The sequence below is a fragment of the Mastigoproctus giganteus genome, chromosome 10, assembly GCF_048544385.1.
Source record: "Mastigoproctus giganteus isolate SK-2022 chromosome 10, ASM4854438v1, whole genome shotgun sequence".
Lineage (NCBI taxonomy): Eukaryota > Metazoa > Arthropoda > Arachnida > Uropygi > Thelyphonidae > Mastigoproctus > Mastigoproctus giganteus.
Genome location: NC_143584.1, coordinates 8,024,527 through 8,038,643, shown reverse-complemented (window position 1 = coordinate 8,038,643; position 14,117 = coordinate 8,024,527). Strand labels below are relative to the sequence as shown.

At 39.0% G+C, this 14,117-nt stretch overlaps 1 protein-coding gene across 1 annotated transcript in view; it reads left to right on the top strand.

Moving 5' to 3' along the window:
* The window catches only part of LOC150078667 (centrosomal protein of 89 kDa-like), a 124,616-nt gene that overhangs the window by 110,271 nt on the left and 228 nt on the right, over nt 1–14,117 (top strand). The window lies entirely within an intron of this gene.

Here is a 14,117-nt window from a genome sequence, read left to right as displayed (position 1 = left end):
GAGGATCCCTTCATTCCCCTCACATGTCTTGTTACCCTTCTCTGTACACGCGCAAACAAATCTACATCCTTCCTAAAATGAGGCCTCCAGACCTGTATGCAGTACTCAAGGCATGGCCTGACCATTGCCTTACACAGAGGGACAATCACCTCCTTTTCCCTGCTAGCAAAATTCCTGTATATCATTGACAAAACCCCATGACCTGCCTTTTCTGTCTGCATGCTCAGAAAACTTCATATCTGATTGCACAATTACTCCCAGGTCTTTTTAATTTTCTACCACCTTAAGTGTAGTACCATACAGTTGATGCATTCCTCTGGGGGTTACTTCTACCCATATGCAGTACTTTGCATTTGTCGATGTTAAACTACAATTGCCACTTCTCAGCCCATCTTCCCAAATTTTCTAGATTCTGTTGCAGTAGCACACTGTCATTAACCCTGCCAACCTTTGTATCATCGGCAAACTTCGACACTAAGCCTGATATACCTTCATCAATATCATTGATAAATATACAAAGCAACAGTGGACCGAACCCTGTGGGACTCCACTAATAACATTAGTCCACGAAGAGCTACGCCCATTGATTACCACCCTCTGTCTTCTCCCACTCAAAAAACAGCAAGAAATAGTTGCTGTTTTTCTTAGCATCCTTTGCCAAAGATTTCTCGTAATCTCCCTTCGCCTGCCTAACCTCCTTTGTGACTTGATTACAAACACAGAAGGTGACACAGAAGCCTATGATAGATATAAGCTGGTCTGTAACCAAGTCACAAAGGAGGTTAGGCAGGCAAAGGCAGATTACAAGAAATCTTTGGCAAAGGATGCAAAGAAAAACTCTAGAAGAAAAGGGATGAATCAGATTGGTCCACTTGATATCCTGCCCAGGTAGCTAACAAACTAAATGAATATTTTGCATCTACATTCACACATGAGGGGGATGCCAGAGGTGTATTAAACTCTGGCAGTAAGCTAGATAATCTTGTAATGACTGAGAGTAAAGTGGAGGAGAAATTGTTGAAGATAAACATAAGAAAGGCACCTGGGGTGGATGGGATCTATCTAGTTATATTAAAGGAGGCAGCAAAGGAAGTAAGCAAACCCTTAGCCATAATTATGAGAGCTTCCTTGGACTCAGGGGAGGTACCTATAGACTGGAAATTTGCAAATGTGACCCCAATTCACAAAGGAGGATCAAAGGCTGACACAAGTAATTATAGACCTGTGAGCTTAACTTCTGTTCCAGGAAAATTAATGGAGGCACTGGTTAAAGAAGCACTGCAGGATCATTTAGACAAGACTTCAGTTATAGCTCGGACACAGCATGGTTTTGTTAAGGGGAAGTCTTGCCTGACCAATTTGATTGGATACTATGATGCAGTCACAAAAGAACTGGATGCAGGGAATAGCTTTGATATTATATACTTGGATCTTAGAAAGGCTTTTGATACTGTTGCACATGGAAGACTGCTGCACAAATTGGAGCAGTGTGGCATTGGAGGCAAATTGCTGCTATGGATAAAGGATGGTTGAGTGGGAGAAGACAGAGTGGAAATCAGTGGACACTGCTCTTCGTGGACTAATGTTATTAGTGGAGTTCCCCAGGGGTGTTGGGTCCATTGTTGTTTTCTGTGTTCATTAATGATACTGATGATGGTATATCAAGCTTAATGTTCAAGTTTGCAGACGATACGAAGGTTGGCAGGGTTTTTAATGACACTAATGACAGTACACTGCTGCAACAGGATCTAGAAAAGTTGAGCAGATGGGCTGAGAGGTGGGAACTGAAGTTTAACATTGACATGGGTTCATCCTGAGACCAAGCAAGAGTCAATGCAATGGAAACACAAGGGTTCTCCCTACCCAAAACATTTTGGATACAACCTTCAGCTGGCAAGATTATGGCCACCATTTTTTGGGATGCTGAGGGAATTTTGAACATTCACTACTTGGAACACAAGCAGACAGTCACTGGGGAGTCATAGGCATCACTACTGTACAACATAAGGGATGTCATAAAGGAAAAACGCCATGAAAAACTTTCCAGAGGTGTGCTGCTTCTTCAGGACAATGCACCAGTGCACAGGTCACATGCTGTTGCTGCTGCTTGGATAGACTGAGTTTACAGAACTTACCCATCCACCTTACAGTTTGAATCTGGTCCCCAAAAAGGGGACCAGATCCAAACTATTTCGTGTTTTGACACCTCAAGAAAAACTTACGTGGACATTGCTTTTCTGATGATAATGAACTGAAGTCTGCTGTTTCTGCTTTCTTTCATGGACAGGGCATAGGATTTTGTCTGGTATTTCCCCATTGCCAACAAAATGGAACAAGTGTATTGAAGTTCAGGGGTGTTACATTGAAAAATAAAACCAGATTTTTGCGTGTATAGAAATTTCCTTCATAGGTAGGTAGATAATTTATTGAACACCCCTCATGCTCTTTCAGGAGAGCAGCTCATAACTTGCATAAGGTGCTTGTTGGGGTTGGAGGACTATGATGTCGTAGTAAAGGCAAATGATGCAAGAAAGAAAGCTTATATAACATCAGCCATATAATCTAGTCCCTTAGAACAACCACTGCTTGTTCACTGAGGATCGGATGTGTAGATATCAATGGTCACTCTAGTCAATAAACATTTTCATCCAAAAAAAAAGTACTCTACCAGTTGTGTCTATAGAGGAGAACATTGCCCTTAAACTGTCAAACTTATGGTTCAGGAATTTTGTGAGGAAACTGAGGTCAAATTGTGTTTGCCCATGGTTCATTAGCATTAGTATCGGTATCAAATCCACGTGTTACAAATTGAGCGAGAGGTCTTTTTTTTTAACCAAATTTAGTCGATTTATTAACCAATTGTTATATTAAATTATCTTCTATAAGTAGATTATAGACCTAGTCAGGATTCTTAGTTTATTCTAAATTGAGATAGCGAGATTTGGAAGCTAATCAATACTTACGAGTCCGTAGAAGTACCGTTCGTGAATTCCCGCCATTTTTACACGATAGCATAAGCTTAGTGTAGTATAGTGCATAATATAATATTGTCAATTAATCTAGATAAACTTTATTGTCAATTAATTGTACTTTTAACTCTATATATAACGACTTAATCATAACAAATAATTAATACATAACTATAGTGGTACACGTGATACGGAAGTTATATAAAGGGAACTCGTAGAAAACACTAGATACCGAAAAAATAAATATAGCATTATAACTGTTTTGGGATATAACTTAAGGATTTAATTTTGTTTTGAAATTTTATTGAATTAAATCGGAATCATGACTCAGACCAGAGCAGCAAAGCAAAAGGCTCAAGCTAATGGGAGTGCTGTGGTTCAGGGGAGAACTGAGGGGGGGCAGTTGCCCTCTGAATCACAGTGTTTTAAAATGCACTGTTTGCTTGATGTTTGCGGAGCAGTCGGGTACGGGACATGATACTGCCAAGGGGGATGTCTTTGTGTGCGCACGATGTAAGGAGTGCAAGGAAATCAGGCGACAACTCAGCGTTGTTATGGGCCTTTATGAGAGCTTGAAGGACTGGGCGGATGCCCTCGAAGGAAATAAATTGAGGGGCCCATCAAGCTCTCAGCCGCCCACATCAACGCCAGAGCTTGCACTTGGTCATCAGGCAACACAGACGCAGCCCCCTAGGCAGAATGCGCTGGTCCCACAGGAACTAGTAGTTGTTGGTGACTCTATTGTCAGGGAAGCGGGGAACATGCTTTGCAAAAAGGATAGGTGGAATAGGACCAGGGTATGTCTGCCAGGGGCAAAGGTTGATGAAGTTGTAGAGCGGATATCATCTTTTAAGGGCACAAAAGGTGATATAGTTGTACACATTGGCACTAATGATATTAAGAGTAGGAGACCGGCGGAATTACTTAGCAAGTACAGGTCACTGTTGAAAAATATCCGTGAATTAGGGTTGAATTTGAAAGTGTCTGCAATTCTGCCCAGACACGATAGGAGGGAGTATATGATGAGAGCCTTGTCGATCAATTCGGCCCTGGAGGGATTGTGCAAGGCTCAAGGGGTAGAATTTTTTTCAGCCTGGACTGTACTTGTTAACAGGAGAGATTGCTTCTACAGGGATGGGATACACTTAAATAGAAAGGGTGCAAGAATTTTTGCTGATGCTGTCGAGGCAGAGTTAGGTGGGTCGGAAAACTGCTAGTTGGGGGATACAAGGACTAATAGATTAACAGTAGCCACTGGCAGAGGTGGAAGGGATTCTTGCACTGCTTCTATTGAAATGAGCAGAAGCTTGAAAAAGAAGATGCAGGATATTTCAGAGACTGCTGGGAGTCATTGCGGTACAAGTAAACACATGGGTTGTGTTAGGGTAGCCAAGAATAGAAACAGGTGCATGTATAACTGCGTGTACACCAATGCTAGGAGTTTGGTAAATAAATTTGATGAATTTGAGGTATTGCTCAAAACATCAAAGGCAGATATTGTTGGGATATCAGAGACGTGGTGTCACACAGATATAAGGAATGCGGAACTGGAATTTGGGGAATACAATGTGTATAGAAAGGATAGACAGGAGGGGAGGAGGGGTTATGCTATTAGTTAAGAAACACATAAAGTCCAAGGAAGTGAAGCCAGTCGACATCGATGGACAGGGCAGTGTCGAGTCAGTTTGGTGTGACATAAGCATAGGGAAATCAAAATTGAGAGTAGGAGTGTGCTATAGACCTAATGACTCTGATGAGTATAATAAGATATTGCACAGGGAAATAGAGTGGGCCAGTAAATCAGAGAGTCTTATAATGGGGGATTTTAATTTCCCAGATATTGACTGGAATTTGTGGGTTGGTCACTCGCACACTAGCAAGGCTTTTGTGGATTTATTGGATGATTGTTTTCTACATCAGCATGTTCGTGAGGCAAAAAGAGGGAGCAATACTCTTGATCTGATTATCAGTAGTGATTCTTCATGCATTAAGAATCTGCAGATAAATGAACCACTAGGTGGCAGTGATCACAGTGTGTTGAAGTGGGATTTACTCAAGGATGTAACTACCATCAGAGGTAAAGGGAAGGGTTTTTGTTTTCGTAAAGGCGACTATGATGGACTGAGACAGTATTTAAATTCTATACAGTGGGACCAACTGATGATGTTACCAACAGCAAACTCAAAATGGGAAGCATTCAAGGAACTAATCTTGGAGGCCACCAGGCTTTACATGCCAACTAAGAAATATTGTTCAAGGTTTAGGCCTAAATGGTTGTCAGAGGAACTAATGAGACATGTGGCAGAGAAGAAAAATGCATGGGATACATACAAATTAATGGGTGACATGGAAGCCTATGATAGATATAAGTTGGTCTGTAACCAAGTCACAAAGGAGATTAGGCAGGCAAAGGCAGACTACGAAAAATCCTTGGCAAAGGATGCAAAGAAAAACAGAAAAGTGTTCTTTACCTATTTAAACTCAAGAAGGAAAGGGATGAATCAGATTGGTCCACTGGATATTGATGGTTCAACAGTTGAGGATCCTACTCAGGTGGCTAACAATCTAAACGAGTATTTTGCATCTACATTCACACATGAGGAGTTATTCAGGAAGGAGAATGATGTAGGTAAAGTAAACATTGGCAGTGAGCTGGATGGTTTTGTAATAACTGAGAGGAAAGTGGAGGAGAGATTGTTGAGGATAAACATAAAAAAGGCACCTGGGGTGGATGGGATCTATCCAGTTATATTAAAGGAGGCAGCAAAGGAAGTAAGCAAACCCCTAGCCATAATTATGAGAGCTTCTTTGGACTCAGGGGAGGTACCCATAGACTGGAGATGTGCAAATGTAACGCCAATTCACAAAGGAGGATCAAAGGCTGACACAAGTAATTATAGACCTGTTAGTTTAACTTCTGTTCCAGGTAAATTAATGGAGGCACTGGTTAAAGAAGCACTGCAGGATCATCTAGACAAGAATTCAGTTTTAGCTCAGATGGAGCATGGTTTTGTTAAGGGCAGGTCTTGCCTGACCAATTTGATTGGATACTATGATGTAGTCACAAAAGAACTAAATGCAGGGAATAACTTTGATATTATATATTTGGATCTTAGAAAGGCTTTTGATACTGTTGCACATGGAAGACTGCTGCACAAATTGGAGCAGTGTGGCATTGGAGGCAAATTGCTGCTATGGATAAGGGGATGGTTGAGTGGCAGAAGACAGAGAGTGGTAATCAATGGACACTGCTCAACGTGGACTAATGTTATTAGTGGAGTTCCTCAGGGCTCAGTGTTGGGTCCATTATTGTTTTCTGCATTTATAAATGATATTGATGATGGTATATCAAGCTTAATGTCCAAGTTTGCAGACGATACAAAGGTTGGCAGGGTTGTCAAGGACACCACTGACGCTATGCTGCTGCAACAGGATCTGGAAAGGTTGAACAGATGGGCTGAGAGGTGGCAAATGAAGTTTAACATTGACAAATGTAAAGTACTACATATGGGAAACAGTAACCCCAGAGCACCGTATCAACTCTGCGGTACTACACTGACAGTGGTGGAGAATGAAAAGGACCTGGGGGGTGATTGTGCAGGCAGATATGAAGTTCTCTGAGCAGTGCAGACGAGCTGCAAGACTAGCTCATGGTGTCTTGTCAATGATATACAGGAATTTTTCTAGCAGGGATAAGGAGGTGATTATTCCCTTGTATAAGGCAATGGTTAGGCCACATCTTGAGTACTGTATACAGGTCTGGAGGCCTCATTTCAAGAAGGATGTAGAGCTGCTGGAACGGGTGCAGAGAAGGGCAACAAGATTAGTGAATGGAACAAAGGGTTGCTCTTACAAAGAAAGGCTTAAGTTTTGCAAATTACAGAGTCTGGAGACTAGGCACCGGCGAGGTGATATGATAGAGGTGTATAAGGCTTTGAATGGTTTGAGCATGCTCAATGCCAATGGGATTCTTCATCTTGCTCAGAATAATCAGCTCAGAGGGCATAAATTTAAATTGAGGAAGGACGGATGTCGGATAGATGTGCGGAAATTTGCCTTTGGCCAGCGGGTGGTTGGTTGGTGGAACCGACTTCCATCACTTGTTGTGAAAGTTGATAGACTAAACAAATTTAAGGCTCAACTGGACAGGTATTTCGAGCAAACGGAGGGGTGAAATGGGAGTGGTGTGTGTTTTTTTTTTTTTTTTTTTTTTTCTTTTTGTGGCTGATGCTGAATAAGCTTGCTTTCTTGCATCATATGCCTCTACTAATGCTAATGCTAATTAGTAGAGGTATGATGCAACAAAGCAAGCTTATATATAGCATCAGCCAAAACAAAAAAGAAAAAAAAAGCACCCTTTCCATTTCATCCAATCATTCACTCCAAATGTTGGTCTAGTTTTGCCTTTTAACTTATTTAAGTTAAAAGGCACTACAACAGATGGAAGTTTGTTCCAACTATCAAACACCCACTGGCTAAAGGCGAATTTCCACACATCTATTCTACAATTGTCTTTCCTCGATTTGAATTTATGCCCCCTCAAGTGAGTAATCGGAGCAAGAGGAAAAATCCCATTAGTATCGAGCTTGCTCAATCCATTCAAGACCTTATACACCTCAATTAGATCGGCTCACAGGTGCCTAGTCTCCAGAAGCTGCAATTTGCAGAACTTAAGCCTTTCTTGGTATAACACCAGCCCTTTGTTCTACTCACCAATCTTGTTCCGGCAGCACTACATCTTTCCTAAAATGAGGCCTCCAGCCCTGTATACAGTACTCAAGGTATGGCTGGACCATTGCCTTGTACAAGGGGAAAATCGCCTCCATATCCCTTCTAGCAAAATTCCTGTATATCATTGACAAGACACCATGAGCTACTCTAAACTTCATATCTGACTGCACAATTACCCCCAGGTAATTTTCATTCTCCACTACCCTGAGTGTAGTATCCTATTTAGGAGACTGTAAGTGTTAAATTATATACATTGGTATAGATCAATATGATTCAGATAAATATTTCATCTATATGGCCCAAGAGTCCCTTGTGCCAAAACAACCAAATACAAGAACCAAAATCTTCAAGGAAGTGAGATATCTGTTAAAATTGTCTCTTGAAAGTGACTAACAAGTACTGTTAGTTAGCAAATACTCAAATAATGGAGACAATCAACCAGTAAATGGTGGACTAAGTTGAGTGTATCGGGAAGGATCTTTCCCTGATAATAAGAATGGGTGCATAAGATGATTATGTCCCGTTCTTGGTCTTCACAATACCACTTCCTCTCGTCAGAAGTTGAAGAACACATCTTAGGGTCTTACTTTATCTAGTAAAGTTTGTTGCTGGTATGATGTCTCAAGATCTGTGATCCCTTCTTGTAACATGCTTTGTGAATAATCAGTATGAAGTATGAGGGTGTTTGAAATGATCATGGCCTGAGTATAAAGGTTTTAAATGAGGCATCTGGTAACTTGTTACTTTTCAACATACTCCCCTCTGGAGTCAGTACAGTTTTCCATTTATGCTGCAGTGTGTTGATTCTAGTTTTCTTCACAGCTGGAATCAAGATATTTTTTCTTGGGCCTCCAGGAATGAATCTACTACAGCAATGACTTCAATATTAGAAAATGGATGCCAACCAGGTATTTCTTTAAACTACAAAATATGTGAAAGTCTGATGGTGCTAGATCTGTGAATGTGGGGGATGGCCCACGATTTCAAAGCTGCACTCATGCACTTCATCCATGGCAAAGACAGACTTGCGAGCAGGCACATTGTCTTGGCAGAACAAGCATCCTTTGCTGAGTTTTCCTCGGTGTTTGTTTTTGATGTTTTCACTGAAGTAGATGTTTTTTGCAGATTTTTTCAATATCTGCATGAACAACACTCCAAAAAAATCAATGCCACCACTTTGTCAGCAGACAGAATTCACTTGGCTTTCTTTGAAAGGGTGGGGGGAAAGCTTTGTTTCCACTGTTTGGACTGCTTCTTTGTCTCTGGTTGAAAGTGATGGACCCATGTCTCGTCTGTGATCACAAACTTTGCAAGGAAATTTGCTTTCTCTGTTTGAAAACAATGCAAATGTTCACTTGACTTGATAATTTTTGCATGTTTTTTTAACTGCCGTCAACAACTTTGGACTTGTTGCACTGACCTTTTTCATTGCAAAACCTGTTTTATGTCATGCAAACATTCGGATGAGATGCTCAAGATGGTGGCAATGTACCGAACTGCTACTTGTCAATCACTCATCATCAGTTCATGCACTCTGCCAAAAACATCTAGAATGATGGACGTTGTAGATCTTCCACAGTATGGATCATCTTCTAGGCTGTCCACTTAAACAGTGGAATAGGAAGGGACATCCTTCCCCAATGTTGTAACCATAACCCCCATGAATTGCCTTTGGCATTAGTCCTCTTTTTTCCCAAATATTGGGTGACTGCACACAGTGATTTTGTCCATCTCTCTCCATTCACACAACTCTGTTGACTTCAGGACCTGTAATTAAAAAAAAAAAAAAAAACACACATTATTAAAACTGTATTAAAATTGGTGTACAGTAATACCCCGAAGTTACGCGATAGGTGGGTCCGACGAAAATCGCGTAAGTCGAATTCGCGTAAGTCGGGGTACAACTTTGCATATAAATACATATAAATTTTGCTTAATTGGGACCAAGGACTAACAAAAACACTAGTTTAGAAGAAAAATATTAATAAAATTGCAGTTCTTTATACATATTAATACAAAATATGTATTAAAAAAAACAAATGACTTACGTTAAAAAGTTATTTCGATGTCGATTGCTTCATAAAATCTAACAAATTCGTCTGACGACACAGCGCGTTCTTTTTTTCACGCAGAATTTCTTCGTAGCAAGCTAATAATTTTTTTATTCCTTGCTTTGTAGCTATAACGCGTTCTTCGTTGGAGTCTGTTTTCTAAAATTTTTAAGCCCTTTACAATTGAGCCCTTTCCAATTTTCAACCTCTCAAGTTTGCAATTGTCATGTGCTTTTCGCCGTTGCTTCGTTTAGGCCTGTAGCACGTGCAATATCACATGGTCTTTCATTTTGCTCAAAGCGTTTCACAATTTCATATTTTTTCTCTATCGACAGAGGCGGACTGGCCATAAGCCTTACCGGGGAAACCTCGGTGGGCCAGTGTGATTTTGGTCATAAACCATAGTATGAGGCCACTACAAATTTTCCCGGGTAAGAATTTTTGATCCAGTCCGCCTCTGTTTATCGATAATTGCTTTTCTTTTTCTCTCTGAATCTGCAGTGTCTTCACCAGGACGCTTCCTTTTCACACCTTTTAATTAAGTATTTTACTCATTTTTAGGGAATAAAGCACAATTACAAAACGAGGAGGCACGCTTGATACGCATAAACAAAGCTGCGCGCATGTAGCAACTGAATAAACAACACCATAAAGGCAGAGATACACTATTAACACCTCACATTTCTAGGGGTTACTACCATAAAACAATAAAAATCCAGTTGCGTTTCTGCTAGTGAAATCTGTTATAAACTGGTAGTAAACTCGATCTAATTGCACTTGCGATTATACCGATAGCTGGAATTGTGTTGGTTTTTACGTTATTATGGTGAAATGTGTTTCCCCTTCACTGATATAAAAAACATAAAAGCAGCAAAGTTGAATTTTGTTCATCTTTCGCTCTCATTCTCCGCCGTCGCACCGTATATCGATAACATATGAAAAACGACCTTGAAGATAGTGGGTGGCAGCGTTGCCAAACGAAAAAATCAAGAACCGCGTAACTCCGAGTTCGCGTAAGTCGGGGTAGCGTAAGTCGGGGTATTACTGTATTACTATTTCAAGTATTATACATTAAGAGAAATAGAGTGGGCCAGTAAATCAGATTGCCTGATAATCGGGGATTTTAACTTCACAGATATAGACAGGAACTTGTGGGGTGGTCATTCACACTCTAGCAAGACTTTGATTTATTGGATGATTGTTTTCTACAGCAGCAGCATATTTGAGAGGCAACCAGAGAGAGTAATACTCTTGATCTGATTATCAGCAATGATTCTTCATGCATTAAGAATCTGCAGATAAAGTAATCACTAGGTGGCAGTGATCACAGTGTACTGATATGGGTTTTACTTAAAGTTGTAACTACCACCAGGGTAAAGGGAAGGGTTTTTGCTTTCGTAACACGGTGGTCTGAGACAGTATTTAAATTCTATACGGTGGGAATGATGATGTTACCAACAGCAAATTCAACTTGAAGCATTCAAAGAATTATTAATCTTGGAATCTACTAGGCTTTACATACCAACTAAGAAATATTGTTCAAAGTTTAGTCCTAAATGGATGTCAGATGAACTAATGAGACATATGGCAGAGAAGAAAAATGCATGGGATACATATAAATTATCAGGTGACACAGAAGTCTATGATAGATATAAGCTAGTCTGTATTCAAGTCACAAAGAAGGTTAGTCAAGCAAAGGCAGATTATGAGAAATCATTGACAAATGATGCAAAGAAAAACAGTAAAGACTTCTTATGTAAATTCTAGACGGAAGGAGATGAATCAGATTGGCCCACTTGACATTGATGGTTTGATTGTTGATGCTCTTGCTGAGGTAGCTGATAAACTGAATGAGTATTTTGCATCTACATTCACATGAGGAGTTATTCAGGGAGGTGAATGCCAGAAGTTTATCAAACTCTGGCAGGAAGCTAAATGATTTTGTAATAACTGAGAGCAAAGTGGTGGAGAAATTGTTGAAACTGAACATAAGAAAGGCACCTGGGATAGATGGGATCTATCCAGTTATATTAAAGGAAGTAAGCAAATCCTTAGCCATAATTATGAAAGCTTCCTTGGACTCATGGGAGGTGTCCATGGATTGATGTGCCAATGTGTCCCCAATTCACAAAGGAGGAATTCAAAGGGTGATATGAGTAATTAGACCTGTTAGTTTAACCCCTTCCCAGAACATTTTTTTCCTGAAAATGTGCCATAACGGGTCGACTTTTTTTATTTTACAGATTAAAAGTATGCATCATGCGAATACTCATTGTATAGTTTTTGTTTTTTATAAATTTTTAGTATAAAATACATGCAAGTAATTAACCCATTTGGGATACCAAGTTATCTCATATATGCCAAAAAGTGTGCAACTTATATAGATTTTTTAATAAATTAGTGCTTGTGCTAAAAGGAACAGAAAAACAAAAAAATGCATATTTACTTTATTCCCTGAAAGATAAATTGAATTCCATAAAAAAAAAAGGAGGCATTTCATGAAAAACAAACAGTAATTTTACTTGGTGTCGTAGATCTTGAAGCAAGGAGTGATGCAAAGGGCCAATTTCACATGTTTCACACGTGTAGCATTATTTCTTCAATACTGCTCTTCCTTGACCTTACATTAAAACCATTGATATCATCATCTTCAGATGGTAATTCAGCAGAAATGACATTGGCCATAATTTCCTACATGCTCCCACAAGAGTAACAGGTTTCACAGTTATTCCAAAGTTGAAAATGGAGATATCCTTTATAATTATTTGCTTCTTAAAATAACTTCTGTAATTGGCATTTAAAATTTTTGTTAACTCCTTGATCCATGGGCTGAATGAGAGAAGTGACATTGGATTGCAAATAAACAGAAAAAAATATTTCCATAATCAGAAACTAATTTGGATTCATGAGGATGAGCCTTACAATTATCAAGAAGTAAGACACATTTAGAATCTGGACTCTTCCCCATATCACGCAAATTCTCTCAAACTGTTGGAACGAATTCATGAGTGAACTAATCTTGAAAATTTTCATTACCCATCCAAGCATATTTTTATTATTATTATTTTTTTTTTTTTTGTGGCCTTATAAGCCACTGAAAAATGCATAATTCCCTTCAAGGTTCATGGATGATGGTATTTATCAATTACTAAAGGCTTAATTCTGCATTGGGCTGATGCACATAAGAACTGTCTCTTTCTTTATTTTGCTTAAAACCACTTGCACTTTTTTTTCTTTTCAGCTTGCCAGTTTATTTTGTGGCAAACATTTCCAGTAGAAACCGGTTTCGTCAGCATTGTATAAAAGTTAGCTGTAAGATTATTGTCATTCAAATGTCACCCTGTATTCTTTAACCACCTCTGCGTCACCAAACTTTTTTTTCCCCCCAATGTCTAATGTTCTAATTCTGTGTCTTATCTTAAATTTAGTTAACTATCCATCAGTAAAAGCTATTGTTGTATTAATGCCCATTTTTTTTTTAAATCTTTTGCTTTGCCAATAATCATTGACCCTGATATAGCCATACCTTCCAATCGTTTTAATAAAAAACCACTCATGCAGCACTTTATCTAAGTTTTCTAATTTTGGTTTGTGCAAACTTTCGCTATCAGCTATCTTATTGTTAGGTTCTAGCATGCAGTAAATGCTAAAAGTTTTTGTTGAAAATGGGATGCTTCTACTAGTGCTAAGTACAGAAATTTTTAAAACTGTACCACTACTCTTTCATACTTCAAGCCATGACCTTTTCCCCATACGTGGCAGTACTGTGAGAGAAGCACAAGGCTGTTTAGGAGGGTCAGCATCTTCATTTTCCAAAATGCCTATGGTCCAGCAAAATGTTACTTGTTGGATTTACTCCCTGTACAGCCCAGTTCGTGATTCAAATTCTGTCTTTCAGACTGCATTTTAAAAAAAAATTCTTTACTCTTTAAGGATGGCATGAACAAAAATGTAAAAAGTGGCCAATGTGTGTGTTTTCTCAGAAAAACAGTGTGAAAACACTTTTATTGTTCTTCTATATCACAAAAACTTAACTCACTGATTAAAAGTTTTGTAGATGCTAATGGTAAGTGATTTTTTTATTACATTTCATATTAAGCTATTGTTTTAAAGGCAATAATAATTATACAGTTGGAAATCTGAAAAGATACGTTTTCTTATATTTTTCTTTTGCAGACATCTTTTCATTTATCCAAGTTGTAGTTCAGTAGTATTATTACACTTCCTATTTTCACTATTGTCACATATGCTCTTAATTTTGATGAATTAAGTAAGTCACACATTTTCATCAAATGGAATTTGGTTTAGTTTATAATTTTAATTCTGTCTACCCCACTTTAGTCTTAAAAAACTGCAGTAATGGAGG